This window comes from Leucopleurus acutus (assembly GCF_964270905.1).
Source record: "Leucopleurus acutus genome assembly, chromosome: 9".
Taxonomy (NCBI): Eukaryota; Metazoa; Chordata; class Mammalia; order Artiodactyla; family Delphinidae; genus Leucopleurus; species Leucopleurus acutus.
The window spans coordinates 54,627,925-54,640,599 of record NC_139144.1 but is presented as its reverse complement, the minus strand read 5'-3'; the positions used below and the strand labels follow the sequence as shown (position 1 = coordinate 54,640,599).

General features: G+C 38.1%; 1 protein-coding gene across 1 annotated transcript in view; it reads left to right on the top strand.

The window, feature by feature from the left end:
- Positions 1–2,906: 2,906 nt before the first annotated feature.
- The window catches only part of CDK14 (cyclin dependent kinase 14), a 554,405-nt gene continuing 544,636 nt past the window's right edge, over positions 2,907–12,675 (top strand). The window contains exon 1 of the mRNA XM_082846673.1: positions 2,907–2,998. The gene's annotated coding sequence lies outside the window, so the exon portion shown is untranslated. The remainder of the gene's footprint in view (positions 2,999–12,675) is intronic.

Below are 12,675 nucleotides of genomic sequence, written 5' to 3'. Positions count from 1 at the left end.
CCAAGATACATACAAATTAAACATTCAAGATTGCACATCAGTGCCTTGGATTTTTATCTGGGGTTGTTCCTTCTGTAAGTGGGGAGTTGGGGATGTGAGGGGGTGTGGCAGTACTTACTAACCTTAGTAGTGATTATCCCAAACATCCTAAGCAAAGACTACCCTGAGTGTGTTTTTACTGAAAGCTCTTCCTGTCATTCTGGGTATTTTATACTGTTTATTTATTTACCTTTTTGAAAGGAAATTCCTTCCTTACTGTCCTATCTTATCTTAGATCAAAGTTTCCACCCAGGGACCCTTACTTAAATAGCATTGTCTAAGGCTGTATGTGTTTTCTTTCCTTCTTTCTTCTTCTTTTTTTTCTTTTAAAAGCTATCTGAGTTTTTGCCCCATCTGCACTCTCTGGTATCCCTTCATTCTATTTATGACTATTGTGCAATGAATATTCATAGTTTCCATCATTAATGTAGTAATGTGCCATTCGTCAGTGCACTGGCTTCCTTGTACTATAATTTTTAAAAATTCTGTTTCTTTTATGTATTTATTTTCAAAATTTTGGCCTCTTTGTCTTAAACATTTTTTTTTCTAGGGTTTGTAATCATGTGAATTTTCTGCTCTTAACTGAGACATATGTGCAGGTCTAAAACTGTACTGTGCAAGATGTCAAATGGCTTAAAAGGATTTCTGTTGTGGTCTGAAAGGGTGGCTCTGTGTCTTCTGTGGGTATAGTCTGACCACATGAATACCAATAATTAGGCATCTTTTATTTTAAGAGAGGGGCAGCTGTTACTGTAGTTGAATTTGAAGATCTTTAGCTATTTCGTGCCTTTTTAAAAAAGGGCTATTCTCCATATATGCATCTCTTTGGCAGGTTTGGTAATAGACTTGGATACTGGCATGTCGATAATGTGACACAAGAAGGGAAAGTAAAAACATCTGAAAAGGAATATCTGAAGTGTTCTGAACATTAGATTTTAAGGTATTAGGTTTGTTTTTCTGAAGTTTTTTTTTTCCAGTGGATTAAAAAAAAAAGTAAGACACCTAAGCATTTGCATGTCAATTCATTTTTGAGTAATTTTAAGGTTAAAATCTTCACCCATCTTGCACTTGATCAAAGGGTTTAGCAATGAAAGCTCCCCTAGAGCATCCTCAGACGTCCCTTGGAGACTTGTTTGGATGAGAGTTGCAGTGGTGATTGTGCCTTCCAGGAGTTCTCAAGCCTTTTATTTAAATCAGTGCTTATTATCTCTCACTGTTGTTTAAGAACACGGCTCCTGACCCTGAAAATCCAGTGATGATTTCACCTGGAGGGTGAATTATTGGGCATGTGGGATTAGGGGGACAGACTGCTGTCTCCCTCTTTGCCATCATCAGAGGTCCTGAAGCCCCTTCTCCTGCTGGCTAACGTCAGGCAAGAGCGTCACTGCATATTCATAACAGATTTTGCAGGGCTTCAGAGTTCACAGAACAATTTCACATGTTATCTCAGTCAGTTCTTGCAGCAGCCCTGTGAGGTAGTGGATAAATATTTTCATCCCTGTTTTGTAGAGGGGGAAATTGCCTTCCAAGAAGGTGAGTGCTGTGCCCCAAGCCACAATTTTCTATTCTTACAGTGGAGCTGGGTCTGGAACCAAAGTTTCCTGTCCTCCTACCTTGACCCCATTATTCTGCTTCACCCAAGAAAGTCAGGATTTAAGGACAGTGCATTTAGGATCAAATCAGGCAAGGTGTGTGACCTAAAAGCTCTAATAATGTGGATTTCAAAATGGTACTTAATTTCCTGAATATTATAATATTAATGAGAAATAATATGAATCAGCCACTAATTTCTCCATTCAGACAAATGCATTTGATTTTCCGTATTCCATGACAGATTTATAGACCTGAATACTTAATTTTACATAGCTGTGAAGAGCGTAAATCCTATTTTGTATTTTTCAGATGCCTCAAGGGCCAAAAGCTCATACTATAGTAGGAATATTGGCAGTTTGGCTAAGAGAAGAGAAGGGAGATGACCTGGCTAGCAACCCTCCCTTGAGGAATAGGGATAAATGACTTCTGACAGTATTGCAAGCTGGGGCAAAGGTTTGGTGAAAACAGGAAGCTGCTTATGAGAATTCAGCGTTAGATATGGATTCGAGTCCGTGCTCCACCATGCAGTCCCTTTGTTACGATGAACAGACGTCTCCTAATCTCTCTGAGCCTCAGTCTCCTCCTCTGAGAGTGAAGGCTGTGAGGCAGTTTCATGTGTTAGGTGAGAATTCAGGGTGCTGGTGCCCAGCTGCCTGACGTCATAAACCTGCAGTCCTGTCCAGGCTCCAACACCTCTTGGTTGTATGATACTTAACCTCTCCGTGTATCTTGAAACAGGGGGATACTAATAATACCTACCTCATAGGGTTGTTAGGTTCACATGAGTTTCAATACATGAATGGCTCACAGTAAATTTCCTGTCAGAAGTTAGTCATTCTTAAGTGGGATAAGGTAGGGAAGTACTTGGTGCCTCTATTAAGCTCTCAATATATTAGTTTCTTTTTCTCTCATATAGATGTGTTGAGGTTAAGCCTAATGAAAGGAATTTAAAAACCGCTGGAATTTGCATCAGACTCTGTTTATGTCGTTATTGGCCTCTTATACCTTGGACACATTTTTTTTTAAATGTGATGTTTTTGTACTACTAAACCCTTAAAATATTGTGTTATATCATGTCTAGGAAATTCATTGTAAGCCTTTCAAAGAGAGAAGGCTTTGTGATAAAAGCCAGCTGCCCAGACATTTCCACCCTCCTCCCCCATCCCCCAGCCGACTGCACAGGCAGTGTGTTGGCAGAGATCCAGATTTCCTAAGTGATGGGATTGTTCCCGAGACAGGAATGAGAGGAATCTGCCCAGATTGGAGATGGTTTCAGCTCCTTTGCTTGTTTCATATTCGTAGCCTCGTCCCTGAACTAACCGACCAGCACCGTTTTCCAGTTGTTGGGGATGCTGTTTTAACGCAGGTATGTAAGGTCTTCGTGTTAAAAAAAGTAAGTTTTGAATCTACTTTTTAAGCTCATGGAAGTTTTTCTGCTTTTCTTTGTACAACGGAAGAAGAAGCGTGAGTTCACTTCCATTTATAGTGTCATCTCTGCAAACCAACATGGTTAGCCCCTGGCTGTGCTCCACATGTAGCACCTTTCTTGATCTGACTCAAGTATTGAGATTGTGGTTTTACCTTCCCCATGTAGGGCTGGGAAAGTTTAGTGATTTGCGTGGCTCAGGCCAGGAAATTATTGGCTCTTGTCAGTGGAATTTGTTTATCTTTTCCACTCCTCTGCATTCCTAGACTCTGAGAGAACTCATCATCACTGGGATTGCGCTTCAGTTTGTATGAACTCCTCCCCCTTCTCTATTTTTATTAAATATTAATACTTTATTTTTCTTAAATATTATTTTTATTTCTCTCTTCTTTGGATATAAATCCAGGGACCCCCCCCATTTCAGAAAGGGCTCTCTTGCTCAGCAGTTGTTAAAATAAAAAAGATCTGCTGAACACTTTCTGTCCCCTTTTAAATTTGACTACCTCCTAAATACATGTTTTCTGCAGTTATCTCCATACTTTCTTTAAACTTAAGGTCAATGCTTGTGTAAATCTCATGTGCTTCTAGACCTGTACTATCCAGTGGAACTATAATACAAGCCACATTAAAATTTACTAGAAAATGAAAAATTTTTAGTAGTCACATTGAAACTGTAAAAGGAATAGGTAACTTTAATTTTATGTTATTTAACCCGATATGTTAAAGTATTATAATTTGGACATGTAATCAGTATAAAAATTATTATTGTGTTATTTAACTTTTTGGGGGAGCAAGTTTTAAAACTCCACGTATGTATTTTAGACTTGCGGCGTGTTTCAGTTTGGACTAGCCACATTTCAGGTGGTTGGTAGCCATATGTGACTCGCAGCTGCCTTATTGGTTAGCAGGGATCTATACTTAAACTTTCCTTTTGTCTTGAAAAAGCGCTGCACTGTACTGGCAATTATTTTCCCAACCAAGTGGCTGAGAAAAGAGGCATGAGTCTGTGCCTCATGTCTTTGCCAGTAATTAACACGTATCTAGAGAGATTTTCTCTGTTAGAAAAACCAGTTGTGGGATAAAATATCCTAAAACATGAATTAAAATGTAGCAGGTGTCAACCTACCTAAACAGTTGGTTGACTTGTTGATAGCTAGTGATAAAAATTGCTTTGTCTTACGGCAAGACTTAGCAGTCCTAACAAGACTCAGCGTTTAGCACACTCCCTGGATGCGCTATCTTGCGCGGAAGCTGGGGAACTCTGTTTCACGCTCCTGAAGTCTAGTGCACAGCTGTGACTGTTGTTTGTGATTGACCATGCCCCCCACTACTTTTCAAGATCATCAAGTTTAAAAGGTGAAAGATGTTTGATCCTTAGGATGCCAGCTCATCTGCTTTATATTTCATCCTGTGCCCTGGTTTTTCCAGGATCCTTCAGTTACCTTCTTTGAGAAAAATGGTTCTCGAGTGTTAAAGATCATTTTTGAATCTTCAATGTAGATGGGTATGGCTGATTTTCAGCCATTGGAGGGTCACTATCTATTCTAGGACAGTGTTTCTCAAACTTCAGTGTGGATGTGAATCACCTGGGGGTCTTGTTAACAGATTTTGATGCTGTAGGTCTGAGGTGGGGCCTGAGATTTTGCATTTCTCAAAAGTGTTCTGGCGATGCTGATTTTGCTGGTCCACAGACCACACTTGGAGCAGCAAGGATTTTGTGCTATGGTCACAAAAATGCCAATCTTTGATAAGTTTTTATTAGCCTGCAACAAAAAGAGAAAAATAATAATGTAGTGAGTGAGGCTTTCCAGTACACTAAAAGTGTTCTTGTTTTATCCACTTTTTAAAATTCAGAAATAATTTTCCTGCCTTCTTGTTACCACGGTGATTGTAAATGGTAGTTCTTATTTTTTTTAAAAAATGATCTTTCATGACAAAATCAAAAAGCTGACAACCCTATTTATGTCTCCAAGTTAATAAAATATTTCCACTGATCCACAAACTTCTGAAGTCACATGCCACCCCACCATCTAAACTATTAGTTTATTAATTTTCTTTCATAGTACTTAGAATGTTCTGTATTGACATAATTACTTGGGGTTTTTTTAAAAAATAAATTTATTTATTTAATTAATTATTTTATTTTTGGCTGCGTTGGGTCTTCATTGCTGCACGCGGGCTTTCTCTAGCTGTGGCGAGCGGGGGCTACTCTTCGTTGCGGTGCACGGGCTTCTCATTGTGGTGGCTTCTCTTGTTGCGGAGCATGGACTCTAGGCATGTGGGCTTCAGCAGTTGTGGCACACGGGCTCAGTAGTTGTGTCTCATGGGCTCTAAAACACAGGCTTAGTAGTTGTGGTGCACGGGCTTAGTTGCTCCGCGGCATGTGGGATCTTCCTGGACCAGGGCTCGAACCCGTGTCCCCTGCATTGGCAGGTGGATTCTTAACCACTGCGCCACCAGGGAAGCCCTTGGATGTTGTTTAATGTCACTTTCTCCACTATGCTCTAAGCTCTGTTTTTTTCACCACTTTGTCCCTAGTGCCTCTCACTGGGTCTGGTGCCTGTTAGTCCCCAGCCAGTACTTTTCGAACAGCTTTATTCAGTGGGTCTCAGTGGGAGGGGTACTGCTTTCACAAGTAGTGTTTTGGAAATTGGTGGGAACTGACTTCAGTTGTCCAAAAGAATGGAGTGCGCTATTGGTGTTTGGTGGGTGGAGGACCAGAGGTGCTAGACATTCTGTAGTATACAGAACAATACCAAACAAGTGAAAGCTTATCCTGTGCATCCTGCAAAATCTTAGAATAGCCCAGTCAGAGCTTCTGTTGGTGAAATATCTGTCTATAATTATCTGAGCCAAAAACCTAACCCCATTTAACATACAAAATTTTTTTTTGACCCAGTTTTAATATATCCTGAAATTTTCAGAAATATAACTGCTGAATACTTCAAAAGTTGTACTTTGATTTATTGGTAACTTTTCAAAGACATGTCCACCATTTTGGCAAATCCCTTCACCTGTAGCAGTGCTGCTTGTGGTATTTGAATTGTACCAGTACACATTGTGGGCAATATATGATTATGAATACACCCCCCCCCACACACACACTTTGCCTTTATTTTAAAGTATCCAATAAAAAGTGTTGAACAGTCCGGTGAATGAATTTTACTCTTTTTAAATTCAAATTTACTCATTAAAGATAGTTGCAAGCATCTTACATCATTAAATCATTTAGTGTAGTCATGCCTATTTGTATCTTAAAATATGTATACACATAATTTACACATATGAAAGATGGTAAAAACTACTCCTGTTTATTTGCCTTTATACTACAGTTTTCTCTCTTTCTCTGTGTGTACTGTGTCTATGGATTCCAAAGGTTGCTATCAAAATGTGGCTGGGGTCTGGTAGGGTCAAAACTCCCTGTTCTTATGGGAACATCATGGAATCAAGGATTCTTACATTCTGGCTTTGGCTTATTTCTCCAAGCTGCTCATTTAACATCTCTGAATTCACTAGATGCTGTGCATCATACAAGTTGTGGTAAATGATTTGTGAATGACTGAACATGTGGTAAAGTGCCCTAGCTTACTTGGTGACTTCTTGCCTGGAGCTCCTCAGAAAGGCAGAGTGCCTACCTGAGACCCACTGTTTTGCTTCCCTTGTGGTTTTAGTTTGGGAAGACAGACCACCTTGGAGAAAGGGATTAGCAAAATGCTGAGGTGTGAAGGGGTGAAGAGTGCTGGTAGTGGTGGTAGGGGGGTAGTTTTATGAATTAAAGTTCAAGCATGTCAAGTGAGTAAAAGTAGAATATGTTTTAGCTTTCCAGGAAGAATTTAAGATTCTTAGACCAGGGTCCACTGTTGTAAGAATTTTTGACAGTTATACATTTGTCTACTCCAGAGTGATAAACAAGGGAATCCATGAAGACTCATGGTCTGGGGAGGCTTGTGTGTCTTGCTCAGTGGTTGGGTTGCGTGGGCCACTGGGCACAAAGGCCAAAGTTGGTGGGGGAGGAGTACACAGCATACACTTGGCGCCAGGAAGGGCTCCTGGGACTGAGTTGGAGAAAGATGGCAGCAGGTTCCGCAGCAGAAAACCCCTTTAAGCACAGATAATTCGAGTAGGCTTAGATCTGGTTAGAATGTTGCTCATTAATTGGAACTAGAAAGATATAGGAGGCTCAAGGATGATTGGCACTGGAAAAGGTTTACTGAAGGTGAATCCACTTACAATGAAGAACAACATTTCATGATTACTATGCATATAAGGCTTGATTGGGATTTGGTCTTTTAGAAAGTTAACTGATAATCATAAGATTAAGTTCATTCTAGTTTTTGTTTGCAACTAATTAGAAAAAATGTGCGAATAATTAGAAAAAAAAGAAATGAATTAAGTTTTTTGGGAATAATCATTTCTGAAATTGTATAACACATATGCTATCTTTTGTTTACGTATAATCATAAAGAGGGTCCTATTTATTTATTTATATTTTTCCAGGGGATTAAAATATCTGATAATGGGAATTCCCTGGCGGTCCACTGGTTAGGACTCCGAGCTTCCACTGGCAGGGCCCCGGGTTCAGTCCCTGGTCGGGGAACTAAGATCCTGCAAGCCGCGTGGTGTGGCCAAAAAAAAAAAAAAAGTTGATAGTCATTTCATTCCCTTTTAAAGCATCTGTAATCGTGTAGATTTAAAAATCTTTGATAATTATAAAGAGGATCTCGAGATCCTCATTTTCTGTGGTCTTGTGTGTGACAAGCAGTTTTCCAAAGTTACTTTAATTAATCTCATGAAAGATTGTCTATTTGGCAAGATCTGTAGTTGATTTGTTTGAATTTTTGTGTCGCTGCAGGAAAGGTGGATGGGGAGGAATATGACCGTGGAACTGATTTTATGAGTCATCCGTTCCCCAGAGGATAGTTCTGCATTATGCTGACCTGAGTTTGGGGATGGATATTTGGATCACACATCCCCTTATAATCCTCACATTCTTTGTGTATTTCATGTTGCCAGTTAGGTGATATAATCAAGGGCTGAAGTGTGTTTATCTTGCGTATGTTTATCATAGAGTATTATGCAAGGAGAGTTATTAATAAATACTTCTTGAATGGAATTGTTTTGAATATCATGAATTTATATCTTCTTTGACTTCATATTTGCAGTTTCTCTCAGTTGCCCAAGGTTGCCATGATAAAATTCAGCCTAACATCTTTTTTGTGTTACACTTTATAAGGTAACATTTTCGTCTAAAATTTGGATCATGACTGTTAAATGTTTGCCTCAAAGAGAACAGTTTGTTCTTTGAAATTAATAATAATTTAAAAAAAACCCCACACACTGGATAGCATCTGTGTAGGGATCTTTCCCCTCAATATTATAAGCAATTATGAATCATGACCAACGAGAGGCCTTGTAATTTATGAATATTCTGAAAACAATTAGGCATATTCTCCTGCTGCAAAGATAACACCAGAGTTAATGGAAGCGCCATATGCCTGGGGGAGATGTCATCAAGACAAACATGTAGTTTGTCAAAGTGACGTTTAGACGAGTGTAAGCAATATTAATCCACTCATAAGCTCTTGTCAAACTTAAGCCTGATTTTAAAAGTAGCTATTTTAGGCTTATTATATGTTGCTGTCTAGTGTAGCAACTGATTTGAAGCCATCAAACTTTAGAGTAAAAGAAAATTACATAAAATTAATCAGCATTTGGATCTTTTCTTACCAACTGCTTAACATAAACCTTCTTGATTATTTGAATTATCTTGACTGCTTTGACCCATCGTATTTTATTAAGAAATACTGGAGAAAGTAAGCTGCGTTCTCCACCTAAGGTACCACTTCTGTCCTGTATAGAAAGAGGTGTTAGCAAAGAGAGACTTTGTGTGATATAGTAAGTATTTATTATGCATAATCATCCAAAGGAGCACAAGACCCTCTGATGCAGCTGTCTCCCAACTGGGTAACATGTACACTTACGAAAAGACTTTCCAAGAGGTATGTAGGCCTGGATAAAACTATCCAGGGAATCTCTTTCCAGATCCTTAACTTCTGATGTATTCTTTCGGGAAACTCCTCTCCCTGAAAACACATCCATGGTCTGGGCATGATGCAGAATCTTTTTTCTCACCTTTTCTTCTACTATAGCCTTCTGTTTTACAAAAAACACTCTCCTCCATCTCTAATCTTACTATTGGCATATTGATCTAAGATTTTCAAAGCCCTGATAATCAAACAAAGGACCAGTTCATAGTTTTGATGTCAGGTGAATCTTAATGCCTCTTAATTTTCCCCAATCCCATTCACCTTATTAAGCGATGCATTACCAATGAAATTTATTCCTTATACTTAATAAGTATTTATCATGGTAAATATTATGCTTACTATGTCCTATTAATAATTATACAATAATTATAAGTAATTATAATAAAAACACAAAAAATATAAAAATAATTATAACTGAATCCAGAAGAAAAACATTAAAGCTTAGAGTTTTGTGGTCACAGGAGATCAAAGGCATTTAAAATTTTAAAGTATGTATGAAACTCTTTGTTGCAGAGAAGTACAATAGAGAATTAATAAATAAGACTTTCAAGCATAAATATGTTAGTATGAAATTCTGAGGGAAAAGAGGAATGAAATATCGTTTCAAAGAGAAAAGGGTATGATGTAAAATTTCCTAGTCCTTATTCATGTATGTTTTATATGGATTATGGTGGGAATGAAATCTCCATGATATTTAGGCAGCCCGCAGAATGGGAGAAAGTTTTTGCACATCATATGTCTGATAAGGGGTGAGTATCCAGAAAATATAAAGAACTATTACAACTCAATGATAAAAAGACAAATAATCATATTAAAAATTGTCAAAGGATCTGAGTAGACATTTCTCCAAAGGAGATATACAAATGGTCAATAAACATATAAAAAGATGCTCAACATCATTAGCTATCAGAATTGCAAGTAAAAATCGCAGTGAGAGTCCACCTTACACCTACTATGATGACTAGAATAAAAACTACAGATAATTACAAGTGTTGGCGAAGACGTGTGATTCAGCTGCTTTCGAAAACAGTCTGTAGTTCCTCAAATTGTTAAACATAAAGTTATGGTATGGTCCAGTAATTCCACTCCTCAGTATATACACAAAAGAAATGAAAACATGTCCACACACAAACATCTATACAAATGTTCACAGCAGCATTGTTCATAATAACTAAGAAATGAGAACAATCCAAATGTCCGTCAACTGATAGGATAAATAAAAAATGATACACATGTACAAGGGAATGTTATTTGTTAATAAAAAGAAGTGAAGTACTGATAGATGCTAAAACATGAATGAGCTTTGATAACATTAGGCTAAAAGAAAGAAGCCAGTCACAAAGGACTACATATTTTATGTTTCCACTTATACAAAGTTTCCAAAATAGGTAAACCTATAGATACAGGAAGTAGATTAATGGTTGCCTAGGGCTGGGTAGGAGAGTGATGGGAGGATTGGGGCTGACAGCTAGGGAGTGTGGGGTTTCTTTTTGAGGCAATGAAAATGTTCTAAAATTTATTATGTTGATGTTTGCACAACTTTGTGAATGTATTTGGAGTTGTATATTTTAAATTAGTAATTTGTATGGCATATAAATTATAACTCAATAGAGCTGCTTAAACAATAATGTAATAGTTCTATTTTTAAAATGTCAATGGTTGCAGTATGCCAGAAATGACATACTTTGTATCCTTTACATAAATTTATGGTGAACTGTTCCAGATGTAACCTTAGACACTGAAAAGAAAAAGCCCCATATTTCTGCAATCTTAAATTATCAGTTTTTTTGTTGCATAATATTTCATTGAGTTGATGAAGGATACTTTGCTCATTCTCCTCCTATGTAAGGATTTTCTCATATTTTGATATTTTAAATAATGAAAATTTCTGTACGAGTTTTTTTTTTTTTCCCCCCATTGGCTGTTTTCCTTGGATAAAATTCTAGCTGACTCTCAGGAATTAATAGATTGCTGAGACTTTAAATAAGTAGTGCCATGTTATTTTTCTGAAGGGTTGAACAATTTTTAACATTTAAAATAAAATTTTACTGTTTTGTTAAGTACAGTGTCCCCTACCATAGTCAAAGTTGCTTTAAATGGTATTTCTTTGACTAAATAAATTGTTTTTAGACTTGGGTTTGTTTCCTGCGGTTACCTCATTAATGATGGGCATTTTTATTTTTAAAATTAATTATTAAAAAAAATAAATTTATTCTCTAGTTGCAGGGGCTACTCTTCATTGCAGTGCATGGGCTCTCATTGTGGTGGCTTCTCCTGCTGTGGAGCATGGGCTCTATGCACACAGGCTTCAGTAGTTGTGGCCCACGGGCTCACTAGTTGTGGCCCATGGGCTTAGTTGCTCTGCGGCATGTGGTATCTTCCTGGACCAGGGATTGAACCTGTGTCCCCTGCATTGACAGGCAGATTCTTAACCACTGCGCCACCAGAGAGGTCCCTAAAATTATTTCTATTTATTTATTTATTTGGCCACACGGCGCAGCATGTGGGATCTTAGTTCCCCACCAGGGATTGAACCCACGCCCCTGCATTGGAAGCGTAGAGCCTTTACCACTGGATTGCCTGGGAAGTCCCAGATGGACATTTTTATTTATTCAATGAACATTTACTGAATAGCCACTCTCTGTCAGGCCTTGTGCCAGATACTAGAGGTACAAGATGAGAAAGACTTATTTAGCCCATGCACTCAAAAAAATTCCACATCTCATGAGGAGATAATTAATTACAGTAGGTAAAATGCGTGCTTCAATTAAAGTATAAAAAGGTGTTTGAGGAGGAACCTGGGGGATGTGGCCAGTATAGGAGCGAGGTTATATATATGTGCAGCTTGAAAGATGGACCAGTCTTTGCCTGGAGGAAGGATGAGGGGCAAAGGGAGGGCATCCTAAGGAGAGTGTGAATTATAGACACAGCCATCAAACACTGTGGTGCCGACAAGGAGTTCCCAGAGGTTCCCTCTGGCTGAAGAGTTGTTGGCTCCTTGGTGTTTCCTATTTGTTCATTAGTACATGCAGTTGTTTTTGTTTTTAATATGCTTCCATTCCTTGTATTCCTTTCATATGTTAATATCAGTGTTAGTTATTGTCACGCTTAAGACAAACATTTTATTTTAGCCTGTTTTTTGACTTTTAATTTTAGTTACTTTTCATTTTTACATTCTCATCACATAGGATTATGATTACTTGTTTTGATGGGCACCATATGGAAATTTCTTAATTCATAAAATTATGGATTTGGCTGATCCAGCAGCTACAACAGCAGCAAAATCTTGTATCTGAAAGTGGTTTCCCCACTAGGTGATGAGAGGAGTTGTAAAATGTATGTGGAGCCCATGTTTCCCACACCCAACTCTTTCCATGTCTGATCCCTTTATGATAAACAGCCTGATATTCTTCTTGTTTTAAAAAAATATTTTAATTTTATTGGTGTGTAGTTGATTTAATGTACAACTGAATCACTTTGCTGTACAGCCTGATATTCTTCTGATGGCTGAGTCAGGAAGCCAGGGGATACTTTCTCTCTCTCTCTTTTTTCTTCTGTCTTCTCAAGGTC